Raw genomic sequence first — 12,261 nt, 5'->3', positions numbered from 1 at the left:
TGGTCTAGACAGTATTTGGTCCTGCCATGAGGGCAGGGGACTGGACTCAATGACCTCTCAAGGTCCCTTCCAGTCCTAGAGTCTATGAATCTATGAATCTATGACCTCTGCTGGATTGATCGCTCCGGAGGTAAGTGTAGACATGCCCTAACTGTCTTACCCCTCCTTCAGCTATTGATTGCTTATTATGCATGTGCATAAGGGAACCAGGCAGCCCTTAGCAGTCAGTGTAACCTACAAGTATGTGGTCTACATCTTCTAACTGACCACAGTGGCAAAGGAGGGAGTCATGAAAGCTCAATTTGTAGTTATTGGCAGCCCATCTGATTATGCCACATCTGAAGCAATGAAGCTTTTCCCAGAAATGGCATGGAAGATCAAAACTAGGGGGCTGGACTTATGGCTCTGTCACAAAATAGGTATTGGATATGTTTGAAGCATATTCTTGCTGCCTGGAAGTGATATTGAGATTCCTTAGAGCAGTGGTTTTCAACCTCTCCAGAATACCGTACCTCTTTCAAGAGTCTGATTTTTCTTCATACCCCCAAGTTTCACTGCACTTAAAAATTACTGCTTACAAAATCAGACATAAAAGTACAAATGTGTCACAGCTACACTATTACTGACAAAATTCTTACTTTCTCATTTTTACCATATAAATATAAAATAAATTAGGGGGAAAATAAATATTGTACTCACATTTCAGTGTATGGCATATAGAGCAGTATGTACAAATCATGGTCTGTATGAAATTTTAGTTTGTATTGACTTCACTAGTGCTTTTTATGTAGTCTGTTGTAAAATTAGGCAAATATCTAGATGGGTTGATGTACCCCCTGGAAGATCTCTTTGTACCCCCATGGGTATGTGCACCCCTGGTTGAGAACCACTCCATTAGAGCAGGGGTTCTCAACCTTCATTGAACCATGACCCCCTTCTGAGAATAAAAATTACTACGCAACCCCAGGAGTGGAGACCAAAGCCTGATCCTGCCCGAGTCCCACTGCCCCAACAGGGTAGAGGTCGGGCAAAGCTGAAGCTTAAAGACTTCAGCCCCAGGTGGGGTCCTGTAACCTGAGTTCCAACACACAGGACTGAAACCCTCAGGTTTTGGCTTTGGGTGGTGGGGCTCGGGCTTTGGCCCTGGGCTTCAGTAAGTCTAAGTCAGCCCTGGCAAACCCATTAAAATGCGGTCGGGACCCACTTGGGGTCCCAACCCACAGTTTGAGAACTGCTGCATGGGGGAGCGGTCCAAACAGGGTGGCTTGAGCTATGATGGTGGCTTGGTGAATTAAACACATCTGTAAACATGGGTAGATGTGGCATGCCTTACAGAATCCTCTCCATAAGGTACAAGACAACTTGTTGCCTGATGTCAGGAGGGGCAATGTTGGACAGGACAGGCAGCCAGGCCAGGTTATTTCATCTTAATACCTGTTATTGTACACTTGGTTTCATTCAGCTGAATGTCTACTGGTCATCTGTGCAAATAGTCGAGCCACATCAGGGAGCAGTACTCTGCTGCAGAATAGCATAAGCAAGCCCAGACATTCTTCTTGTCTGTGCATTGGCTCCCTTGATAGAGCCAACTAGTTTGCAGATCAGATTGTTTCTTGTCTTGTTTTGATAAGGTGTTCCTTGAAAGTCAAGGCAGGGGCCATTGTAACACCTAGATACACAAGCTTTGCACTGCTATCCAGCTTGTGTCCATTCAGAAGTATATTGAGCTATGTGTGGGCCCTTGTGCGGGATACATGGAAGTGGCTGGAACCTGTTGTTTTGGTATTAAGTCTCTATTTTTTGCTATACTGGACCATCTCTTTCGTGTCAGCATTCAGAACTTCTTGATCACTGAAATCCTGGTCCTACATTGCCATACAGGTGTTATCTTTATAAATAAAACACCTGGCAGTGGTGTTGGGGATGTCATTTGTGAGAAGGTTAAACTATGTTAGAGCTAGCATTGAGTCCAGAGGTAGACCATTCTTCTGAGATCTGCAGGACTTGTTTTCTGGGGGGTATACTGAATCTACGTACTGATCGTATACCCTGCAAGCACCCAGCTTCTGCAGGGAAAACCAAAGCTGTAACTAGCAGATCAAATCTTTCCGATTGATGAGGGATGCTAATAAGGGATGGTATTGCCCTTAGAACTGATAAATTTTTAGAAACAATTCTAAAGTAACTATGGCATAGATCACTCTCCCCTTAGTGAATTAGGAAGTAGGAGGGAGCAAATGCCTCAGCTAGAATTCTCTCTTGGAGTTTTCCTTTGAACATTCTGTTGATGAGGTGGCATTTGCCCCCCCTCTGCTCTCCTGGAATGGGCCTCAGCTCCACTCCAGGAATGGTAATGGCTTCTGCACTGCCTGAGCATTCCTTTCTGCCCCCCTTAACTCACTGACAGTGCTGCATTGACAGGGTTTCCCCAACGGTTGCTGCTGATGTCCTTGGAGCTTCTAGAAGGTGTTCAGAGAGGTTTCCATGGTGCAGAGAAGTGACCTAGAAGAGTATTTAGGGTGAACACCATCTTGGATGCCACACCAGGGACCTCCAGAGTTAAAAGCTAGAGATGTTACAAGATGAACTAACCAAGTGAGTTATCTTACTGGGTGCTGTAACAGGCTCACATCCTCTGCAGATCAGACAGAGAGGGCCTGTAACACACACTTGCCAGTGGGTTACATAGTCATATCCTCAGGCTGAACTAACTCTCTACTGGGATTTCTGTTGGGCTTGTGTGGGAGAGGGGTGATATGCTTTTCCCCTCTGCATGGTCTTCCCTCTTCCATCCTTTCCTCGTCCTCACTAGGCATGGATTCTCAGCCATCTGCAGTGAGCTCCATGAGGCTTAGGCCAGCAGGATGGTTCAGCCAAGAAAAGGATGAATGACACAAGTGATTGATATTTCATAAGCATTTTGTATTACATTAGGGACAATATTTTGTTGCAGTGTGAGTAAGAATTCCTTGCAAATAACTCTGCATCACAAATTTGTGCATTATGGGTTTTAGAGAAGAATCTGATCCCTTAACTCTTCCTCCTGATTTATTTGTGTGAATTTCAGATTTTAAATTGTGCCTCCTATAATGAGTGAATGCTTTTTGTATACTCGATATTTATGGTGTAGCTGCTGGTAAGGTTAATGTGGAAAGAAAATCTCCTGAACACTGTCAAACTCTCATTGTCACCTTTTGTTCCTGGGGAGATGGGAACAGAATTTTATTTCAGATAAAAAGGAAGAAAACTATTACTTTTCAGGGAAAACATCTATTTATGTTTCTGGATGTCTCTAAAGTGACTTAGACAAGAAGACATACATTTGAGTTATTGTTACTTATGTTTGGTGCCTGGGTGGCTGGCTACACTATATTTTATTCTACGAAGTTTAGAGTTGGAAGGTAAAAGCTGCCTTTTTTTTTTATCATGATGGTGGGAAAGAAATTTAAATGCTAAGGGCCAAATGCAGAGGTGATGCTTATGGTAGTATAAGTTATATTCTTGTGCACTTAGACTCCTTTACATTCAGACCCTCTCTTCTCTCTTCCTCCCCCAGCCCTAGTTATTATACCCACTCTGCCAGTGAGTAAGGCTACATTGGCACACTTGCATGCCAACGGGCTGTAGAAGGTTTAATACATTAAAATAAGATGGTCATTATTTTTAGTTTACACTTACTCCAGGCTCCTAACACATAAATTACACCAATTTAGATTCCCTTACACTTTGGTTCAGTAGATGCATGTAGGTCTAAGGGTGTCTTGATGAGTATAAGGGGAATGTGTTGCCATAAGGTGTTCTAATTTATAGCATCGCCTCTGAATTTGCTTCTAAGGGACCGATCCACAAAGGGGACTTAGGCTGAGTTTTGCAATGCCTAATGTTTAGGTGCCCTGTCCTCTCGAAGAATCCACAGCCCAGAGTTAGACCCCTGTACAATACCTAGGGTGAGCTAAGCACCTAAGAACTGGCTCACAAACGTCAGCCAGCTGAACAGGGCCCCACCTAAGCTAGTCATTAGGAAATGCCAGGGAGATGGGTGCGGCCTAAGCCTCACTCCTCAAAGGGTGTTAGATGCCTAACTCCAGGCCAGAGGAAGGTCAGCTCTTTCTTATCAGAACGGGAAAAAAATGAAGAGGTGATCTTCTTGCTTATACTCTGTAAGGGGTAAACTCATTGGAGCAGGAATTAGAACCTGGATTGACCTAACTACTGGGCTATAGTCATTCTCACACTCTTTCTTTCTCTGGCCCAATGACTATGTAAATATATTATACAAAATGTAACAGCATCCACAGGAGAGACTGACAACATCCGCTCTAGGATAGACTACAGCTCTGTGGTGAGGGCCCTCATGTAAGAGATTGGGGTTCTTGTCCCTGCTTTGAATCAGGCTGAGTGCAGGTTGAAACCTGGATCTCCTACCTCTTGAGCGAATGTTCTAACAGCTGGGCTCTAGGATGGGAACACCACCACCTTCCCAGCTGTGTTTTGTGCGGGTCCTTTGAGCAAGCCCACTAGATCAGGCCATGTTGACCAGATATGCAGAGAGATGCCTAATTTGAAGATGCTGCTGGAGATAGGGCACCAAGTAGTTTGGCAGCTGTGTGCTGGTAGAAACATGGGGACTTTACTGGCAGAAACATAGGCACAAGGGGAATTTAGACATCTACTGAGTTATCTGGCCGCTGAGTGGTGACTTTGGAGATCTGAAACTCGGATTTAGGTGCCTAAACTGCAACTTTAGGCACCTAAATCTCTTTGTGGATCTAGCCCTATGTTTTTAATGCCCCCACAGGATGAATAGCCAAGAAAGTTGTTGGTGGTAACTTAACTAAAAAATCCTTCTGACTTGAATATTAGTGAGTAAATTATATGTAAAATATGAGAAATAGACCCTTTCCTTCCCTCCTTTTTTCTGTTGCAATGACTTATCGTAAGTGTTTGTGACTAGTAATTCTAATACTTAACAAAGAGGTTGTGTGCCAATGTGGGACCACAGACTGATGGATGTTCATGTAAGGCCTTTGTAGCCTGCAATATTTTAAATTCATAACATTTGGAGAGGGGAAAAAAAGAATTAGAGTGCACCTATTTTTAATACTTTCTTTTTAATTGATTTTTTTCTACAATCAGTCATAAGAACAGCATGAAAAATAGAGGTAACAATAGCACCATTTAACTGGTTTATTGAATTATTTATACCAGAGTCCTTTTTTTTTTTTTTCTGTCTGGAGACAAACAAAGGCACAGTACTGTAGCACATAATACATAAAGATTTACATGAGTTATTTTGACTATCGTTCTGCTGTGCATCTTAATACAAAAAAATGTACAGCCTCCATTTGCAAAGGGGGAGAAGACGATGATCAGATAGTCACTGGTTGCTTGTTGTTAGTTTTAATCATTATTTTTTTAATTAATTGAATCTATTCATTAAAGATAATGTAATGAAAGAGAAGAAATATCCTGTTAATCCCTTGGTTCGTGTGATTAGGATTCTGAAACTGGAAGGAAATGCCACCAAAATAAATTTTCCCCAAATACTCAAATAGCTGTGCGAGAGAACAATATAGAATTTACAATTGAAAATCAACACTCTTAATCTCTGACACTGTCCAGTTGTATTTTCTATATCAGAGGTAAAGCTGACTCTGTGGCTCTTAAAAGTGAAGCGGTTGTTGAAACAGTAAGCTGCATTTTGGTGGGAAAAAATATGGCGGTCTCTTCACCTTCACCCTCTGATTTCTACTTTAGGAAAATATTATTTGCTTCTCTTTTGTGTGGATGAGGTTGAGTCTGTCAGGAAAAAATAGATAATTGACCTTTCTTCCACTAACTCATCCTTTTCAGTGGTGCAGAACTTGAGAACAGAACATCTCATATTTGGTGTTTTACCTGATCTACTGAGGCCTGCAGTTTAAAAACATTTTATCCCCAACACTTATCTATATCTTTGTTCACTGTAGTTTACCAAGTTTATAACAGGGGCATTTACCCACTTTATGGACCTAATTCTCTATTTGCACTGGTTTTACATTTGTGTAATTCCACTGATTTCAGTGGAGTTACTTCTAATTTACACCAGTATGGATGGGTGCAGAATCAGGCTCAATGGATTGTTTTGTGTAAAGCTAGTGTAAGTGTGATCAGAATCAGGCCCTTATGTGCTGCTTAGCCTCCATTTTGTAAGTTAGAGTCTGAATTCAAAAGAATGTGCTTGGAGACCAGTCATGAAGCAAATGCACCATGTTTCTGATGATCCACTTCAACACAGCAGCCCCTCTTTTAAGCTTGACTATATTTTTGAAAACAAAAAAAGAGACTCTTTTGTGGTGACATTTTTTTTTTAGGATCACAAAAAAACTCATAGAAAAAAAAAGTGCATTATGTAAAAACGTATACTGGTGTTGCCACGGTCAACTTCTGACTTGATAGCAACACTGGTATATTTCTTGGATTGGATGATTCTTTCCAGTAACTTAGTGATCTGAATGAATGTATCATGAAACACTGAACATTGTCATTAACATTCAGTCTGAACAAAAGAACGGCTTTGACAGTGTAATCTACTAGTGAACTAGTCAATGTGTGTTGTACCCCACACTCTGTGCCCATGTGAGTGTTACAGGTCTTCATGAGAAAGTCTGTCTCTTTGTCTCAAGCTGTAGGGACACTCAAATTCATAGACTCATAGACTTTAAGGTCAGAAGGGACCAATATGATCATCTAGTCTGACCTCTTGCACAAAGCAGGCCCAGAATCCTACCCATCCACTTCTATAACAAACCCCTAATCTATGTCTGAGTTATTGAAGTCTTCAGATTGTGGTTGAAAACCTCAAGGCAGAGATAATTCCACCATAGCAAGTGACCCACAGGCCCCACGCTGCAGAGGAAGGCGAAAACTACAGGGCCCCTGCCATCTGACACTGGAGAAAATTCCTTCCCGACCCAAATAGGCGATCCAGCTAACCCTAAAGCATGGCAAGACTCACCAGCCAGCACTCAGGATAAGAATCCTCTGGTCAGTATCTCAGACCCATCCATCTATACATCCATCACAGACCACTGGGCAGACTTACTGCTGATAATCAAAGATCAGTTGCCAAAATTAAGCTATTCAATCAACCATACCTTCCATAACACTTATCAGCTTAGTCTGTAAGCCGATAATGTTGTTTTCCCGCACTACTCCTTGGAAAAGGCTGTTCAGAAACTCACTCTCTAATGAGGAAAATTTGGTCCCCCCCATGACTAATTTCAAGTCGCCCAAAACTTCCTATGTTCAGTTTATAACTCCATTTGTTCTTGTGTCCACATTGTACTAAGGTTAAATAATTCTGCTCCCCTCCTAATATTTCCCTCGATATATTTATAAAGAAGCAAGGCATACTCTCCCTGAATCTTTTTGGTTAGCTAACAAGCCAAGCTCTTGAGTCTCTTTCATAGACAGGTTTTCATCCGCGGATCATCCTAGTAGCATCTGTCTCGAACCTGTCATCCTTCTTAAACATGGGAGACCAGAACTGCAACACAGTAGTCCAGATGCGGTCTCACCAGTGCCTTAATTAAGTAACTGTTCAGCTCTAGAGGTTTCAGTTGATCAACTGAGTGTCAGCCAAGATGGTGGCCTGTTAAGAAGAGTGGGTATACTCATTTAACTCTTCACTCCAATGTACTGTTAATCACACTGGACTAGTCATTGCCCATTGAGAGCGTTGTTGCCAGGTCGCTTGTATGTATTAAAATATACGCTGGTGGATGATGTAGTTGGTTTTGGTCGCTGCTGTTTTGCAGGGGATAGAGTAGATGACCTGGCGCTGATGGGTCTCTTCCAAACCTAGAGGTATTCTATGATTTCTAATATGCCTCAAGTAAACTTGTAGTTATTAAATATTTATTGATTAAATGAAAACAAAACCAAGAACACTTCAGGTAACCCGGACACCAAGAAGGACAATCACATGAAAAACTGGGACTGTCCTGTAAACACCGGTCATATGGTGTACCATTCTCATAACACAAGCTAGTTTCCTGAAGATTAATCTCTTATCTGGCAGCTGGAGTGATTTCAGTTCCAGTAAAATACATTCCACTCACTGGAGCACTCCAGCAATCTTGCAGGATCTGGCCCTGACAATAGAGAAATAGAAGAAAGCAAATAGTGCCCTTTGAAAGTGCAGGGTGGGAGACTTTGTGATCATTTCATGCATTGATTTAGATGAACGTCAGTAAGGAAAGTTATCTAGATTTTTCGAAGTCTTTTTTTTTTTTCCTTTTTGTGACTTAAATTGCTGCGGTATCCCACATCAGATATTTAATGTAGATAACTGCAAGATGATATGGTATGAAATTAAACCATTATGTAGATCTGCTAAGTAAAATTCCTTGCTAATACTCAGTTTTTGAAAATACCCAAGGTAAAATAATATATTCAGCAAGATCTTTTTTTTCTTAATAAAATAACTCCACTTTAAGGTCTGGCAAAGCTTTCTTTCTTTATTACAGCCTTCTTTTTTCAGCTCTTATATTATTTAAAGTTCTCCATTCTTTCTACAAACCCCACCCAGAATGTAACATCCCTTGGGATGTTGCTTGAATGTATTAGTTTCATGCTCCCTCAAGTTTCAGAGTTGTAGATCCAAAAATAATGGAATAGATACGTTGGTTGTTTCCGTCCTGTCCCATGGGACCTTAAAAAAAAAAAAAAAAAAAAAAACATGTGCCTCAGCCTACATTAGCTGTAGAAACAAATATGAATAAAAAATCAGACATAAGCCAAAGCTAAACTTCATCAGGGTCACAAATTATTCATGAACATAGCATTTAGCACTAGAAATTGTTTTCCAGCAAACATTATCCAAGGTGCTATTTTGTCTCTTGCTACTAGATGGCGCTGTGGTATATGAAATTCCCAACTTGAAAACAAAACCCGTGTACAGGAGATCTCTTGCTTCCTTTAGTTGTGTGCTCTGGAGGAAGCATGCTGCTTTCCTTTTTAGAAAGAAACATCTTTTACTAAATAAAGACATTAATTCTTTTATTTCTCTTGTTTTAATGATGGATCTTATTTCTTTTATTTACGAGGGTATTGGAAGTTCCACTTTCGCCTTGTGCTTCTTGACTTGAAAGCAAGTATGGCAAAGCTACTCTGTGTGTGTGTGTATGTGTGTGTATTAGATACAAATATACATTTATATGCACACACATTCTTGCATGATTTTATACCACATAACAAATTGAAACGAGTGGCTTGCAGGAGGAATACAAATCAAGAACTAGATCCTGTGCCAATGTAGATCTGTTTACCCTTAAATTGCTGTGCTGAAACAGCTCCATCCAACAGGGCAACAAGATAATGAACTTCCTCAAGAGACAATGTCCAAATCTGTACCTTCAATTGGTAAAGTAAACATTTTTTTCCCTTTGTTCAATTCTGCTCTTTGGGGCAAATCCAGCTCTATCTTTTATAAATGTGGCAGGGTGAGGGAGGGGACAAAGCATGAGAATTAGGTGGCAGAGAGAAGCAGTAGCTGAGGATTTGTAACTGCACAAATCCTTGTGTGTAAGGGCCAGTGGAGCTTTGTTACCTTGGGGGAAAGACTCCTTCTTCTCGTGTCCATTCCCATACGCATATATCAAGAGCCCATCTTGACTCTTCTGGCTGGCTGATGTGGTTTGATTTATTTCCTAGTGAAACTAATGCAAATCTGGAGTACTTCACTTTATTTAAGCAGAGTCACGCTGGATTTACACTGGCATAACTAGGAGCAGGATTCAGCCTCTGATGCTGTTTGATGTAAAAATAATAGTTCATTTATATATTCAGATTCTTGTTTTATTTATTTGTTATGCAGCAGAATATATATATATATATATAAGGTAGCAACTCCTTTCCATTTCAGCAAGTGTTCAGCTCCTTTTATATTTTTTCTCATGAAGCGCATGGCAACAATGATATCTTTCCTGAAATAACACTTCAAGCAAGATGACGATGGCCAATTTTAGAGGCAGATGAGTTAGTACAAATATACAACAAGCGTCTGACCTACCAAGTAGCTCAGTGTTCAGCTCTATTACTGGTGTTGGTGTGTGGGTGGGGGTGTCTGACAAAGAGAGCACTGGAAGTGCTCTTCCTATTTCAGAGATGGATGATCGTCATTCTGCTATATCATCCTGTAGGGAATACACTGCATTGACAGGGGAATGGGATAGATGAACTAATAGGTCTTTTTTATTTCTAGGCCCTATAATTCTCTGATACAGTGTGTGTCTGACAACAAGTGTAGGTATAACTGCTGCAACAAAGGCCTTAACTTAGCTAATAATACACTGAATTAGCTTTGACACAGCTATTTAAAATATACTTGGGCTAATTAAATTGACTCAGATCCCTTTTACCCTAGGTACAACAAATGTGCACAGATAAGCATGGTACCTCAGCATTTTCAGAGAGATTCTCACTGAGGAAAAATACAAAAAAATGAGCAAATTATTTTTACTTCCAGTATGAATGGGTTTATAGGATACTTATTTCTCTCTATTTCCTTGCTGTGTGCCGGATAGAGGATCTTTCCACCGCTGTCAGATGTTAGTTCTGTTGCTGTTGCTCTTTATTAGTGTAGTATGGTATCACCTTCAAGCCGCAAACTAGCAGGACACCATAGATAGTACAGCATTGTGCATATGAATACTAAGAGATCGTCCCTGCCCCAAATCTAAATAGAAAAGAAAAAGGGTGGTAGGGGAAAAGGCACAGATAGGTGAGAAGTAACTTGCTCAAGAGATCAAAAGTAGGTCAGTGGCCAAGATGGGGATAAAGTCTTGTCTGGTAGTTTAGTGGTCTATGCTCTGGACTACATTTTCTCCTAACCATTCTTTCCTTTCCCTTTCCCTCTCTCTCCAATATGTTTAGTCCTACAAAACAATAAAGAAATTTGGGATACAAATCACTGCCTTCATAGTGAGAAATTATATGCAAGGTAGCGGAGCATAAAACTATTTCCATTCAATGCTGCTATCATCTTAAATACACGAAAAAAGATGTTATCTTTTTTTTTTTGGCAAGGAAATGCATTAATCACAGATCGGCAAAACTCCTACCCTTTTCTTTTGACTCTTTTGTGATATGATGGCTGTAAACACTGGGTAAGATTTTCATATATTCATAGATTTGTAAGGCTAGAAAAGACCATTAGGACCATCTTGTCTGCCTGCCTGAAAATAGTATTTCCCAACCAAGTATAATGGCATGTGAAAGACAATGAAGTGAGCGAGAGCCCTAGTAGTGGTATGACCCAGTCCTGTTGGTTATTCAGTGGCTTTTTAAAATTTCCCATCAGCCCCAGTTCACTGGTTTGAATCAGCTTATCTAGCAACATTGGTTGTTTTACAAGTCATCCTTTCGAGTACGATCTGGGATATCAATGTATATGTTACTGGAATCTTTTTGAAAAACAAACTAAATAGAGTATAGAAAAATCAATTAAAGCAAAAATTAATATTAAAAATAGAACTGGTCCTGACCTGCAAGATTTGAGTCCTCATCTAAATACTCTCAGAACTTGGAAGTGTTTTCATCCTGGATTTGGGTTCTGGCTCATCAGTAGCTCTTAAAAATGTGATCACAGTGTTATTATAAAGCAGCAGTTTTGAAGGAACTGAAGACTGTTACATTGTCAACAATGTAAGTACAGAATTAATTATTTTATGCAACTAGTCAGGTTCAAAAAATTATGGGGTCATGTCAGTAAAAGAAGTGTTCTCTTGTTACCTCAACTAGTTCCATAATTAACATTCATTTGGCTGCTTGAAATTTGGCGTGCCATTTCATTAAAATAATACAATCGCAGATAGAGAAAAAAGTTTTGGAAGTATAATTGGTTTTCATTGTCAATATAACTTAAAATCCCATTAGCCACAAAAATTCGGCATTGTTTTCCTAATGACTCGCATAATTGGATCATCAGATTTCTCTCCTTATGTAAAAAAAAATCAGTTGGTAGTTTTAAAGGTCATTATTTGCATGATTTTTTCCCCCTTCAACATTACATTTTCATTTCTATTTCTACCACCGGAGAAAGGTCAGAGACCTAGAAAGTTAAATGAAATCATTTCAAGAACAGCTAATGGTGCTGTTCCCAGCTTTCCCCCCAAGCCCCCTTCTGGCCTTGAGATATTGGCAGTCACCAGCAAATACATAAAAAGCGAGAAAGAATCCTATGGCACTTTATAGACTAATAGACATATTGGAACATAA

The sequence above is a fragment of the Chelonoidis abingdonii genome, chromosome 3, assembly GCF_003597395.2.
Source record: "Chelonoidis abingdonii isolate Lonesome George chromosome 3, CheloAbing_2.0, whole genome shotgun sequence".
NCBI lineage: Eukaryota > Metazoa > Chordata > Testudines > Testudinidae > Chelonoidis > Chelonoidis abingdonii.
This window is presented reverse-complemented; position numbering follows the sequence as displayed.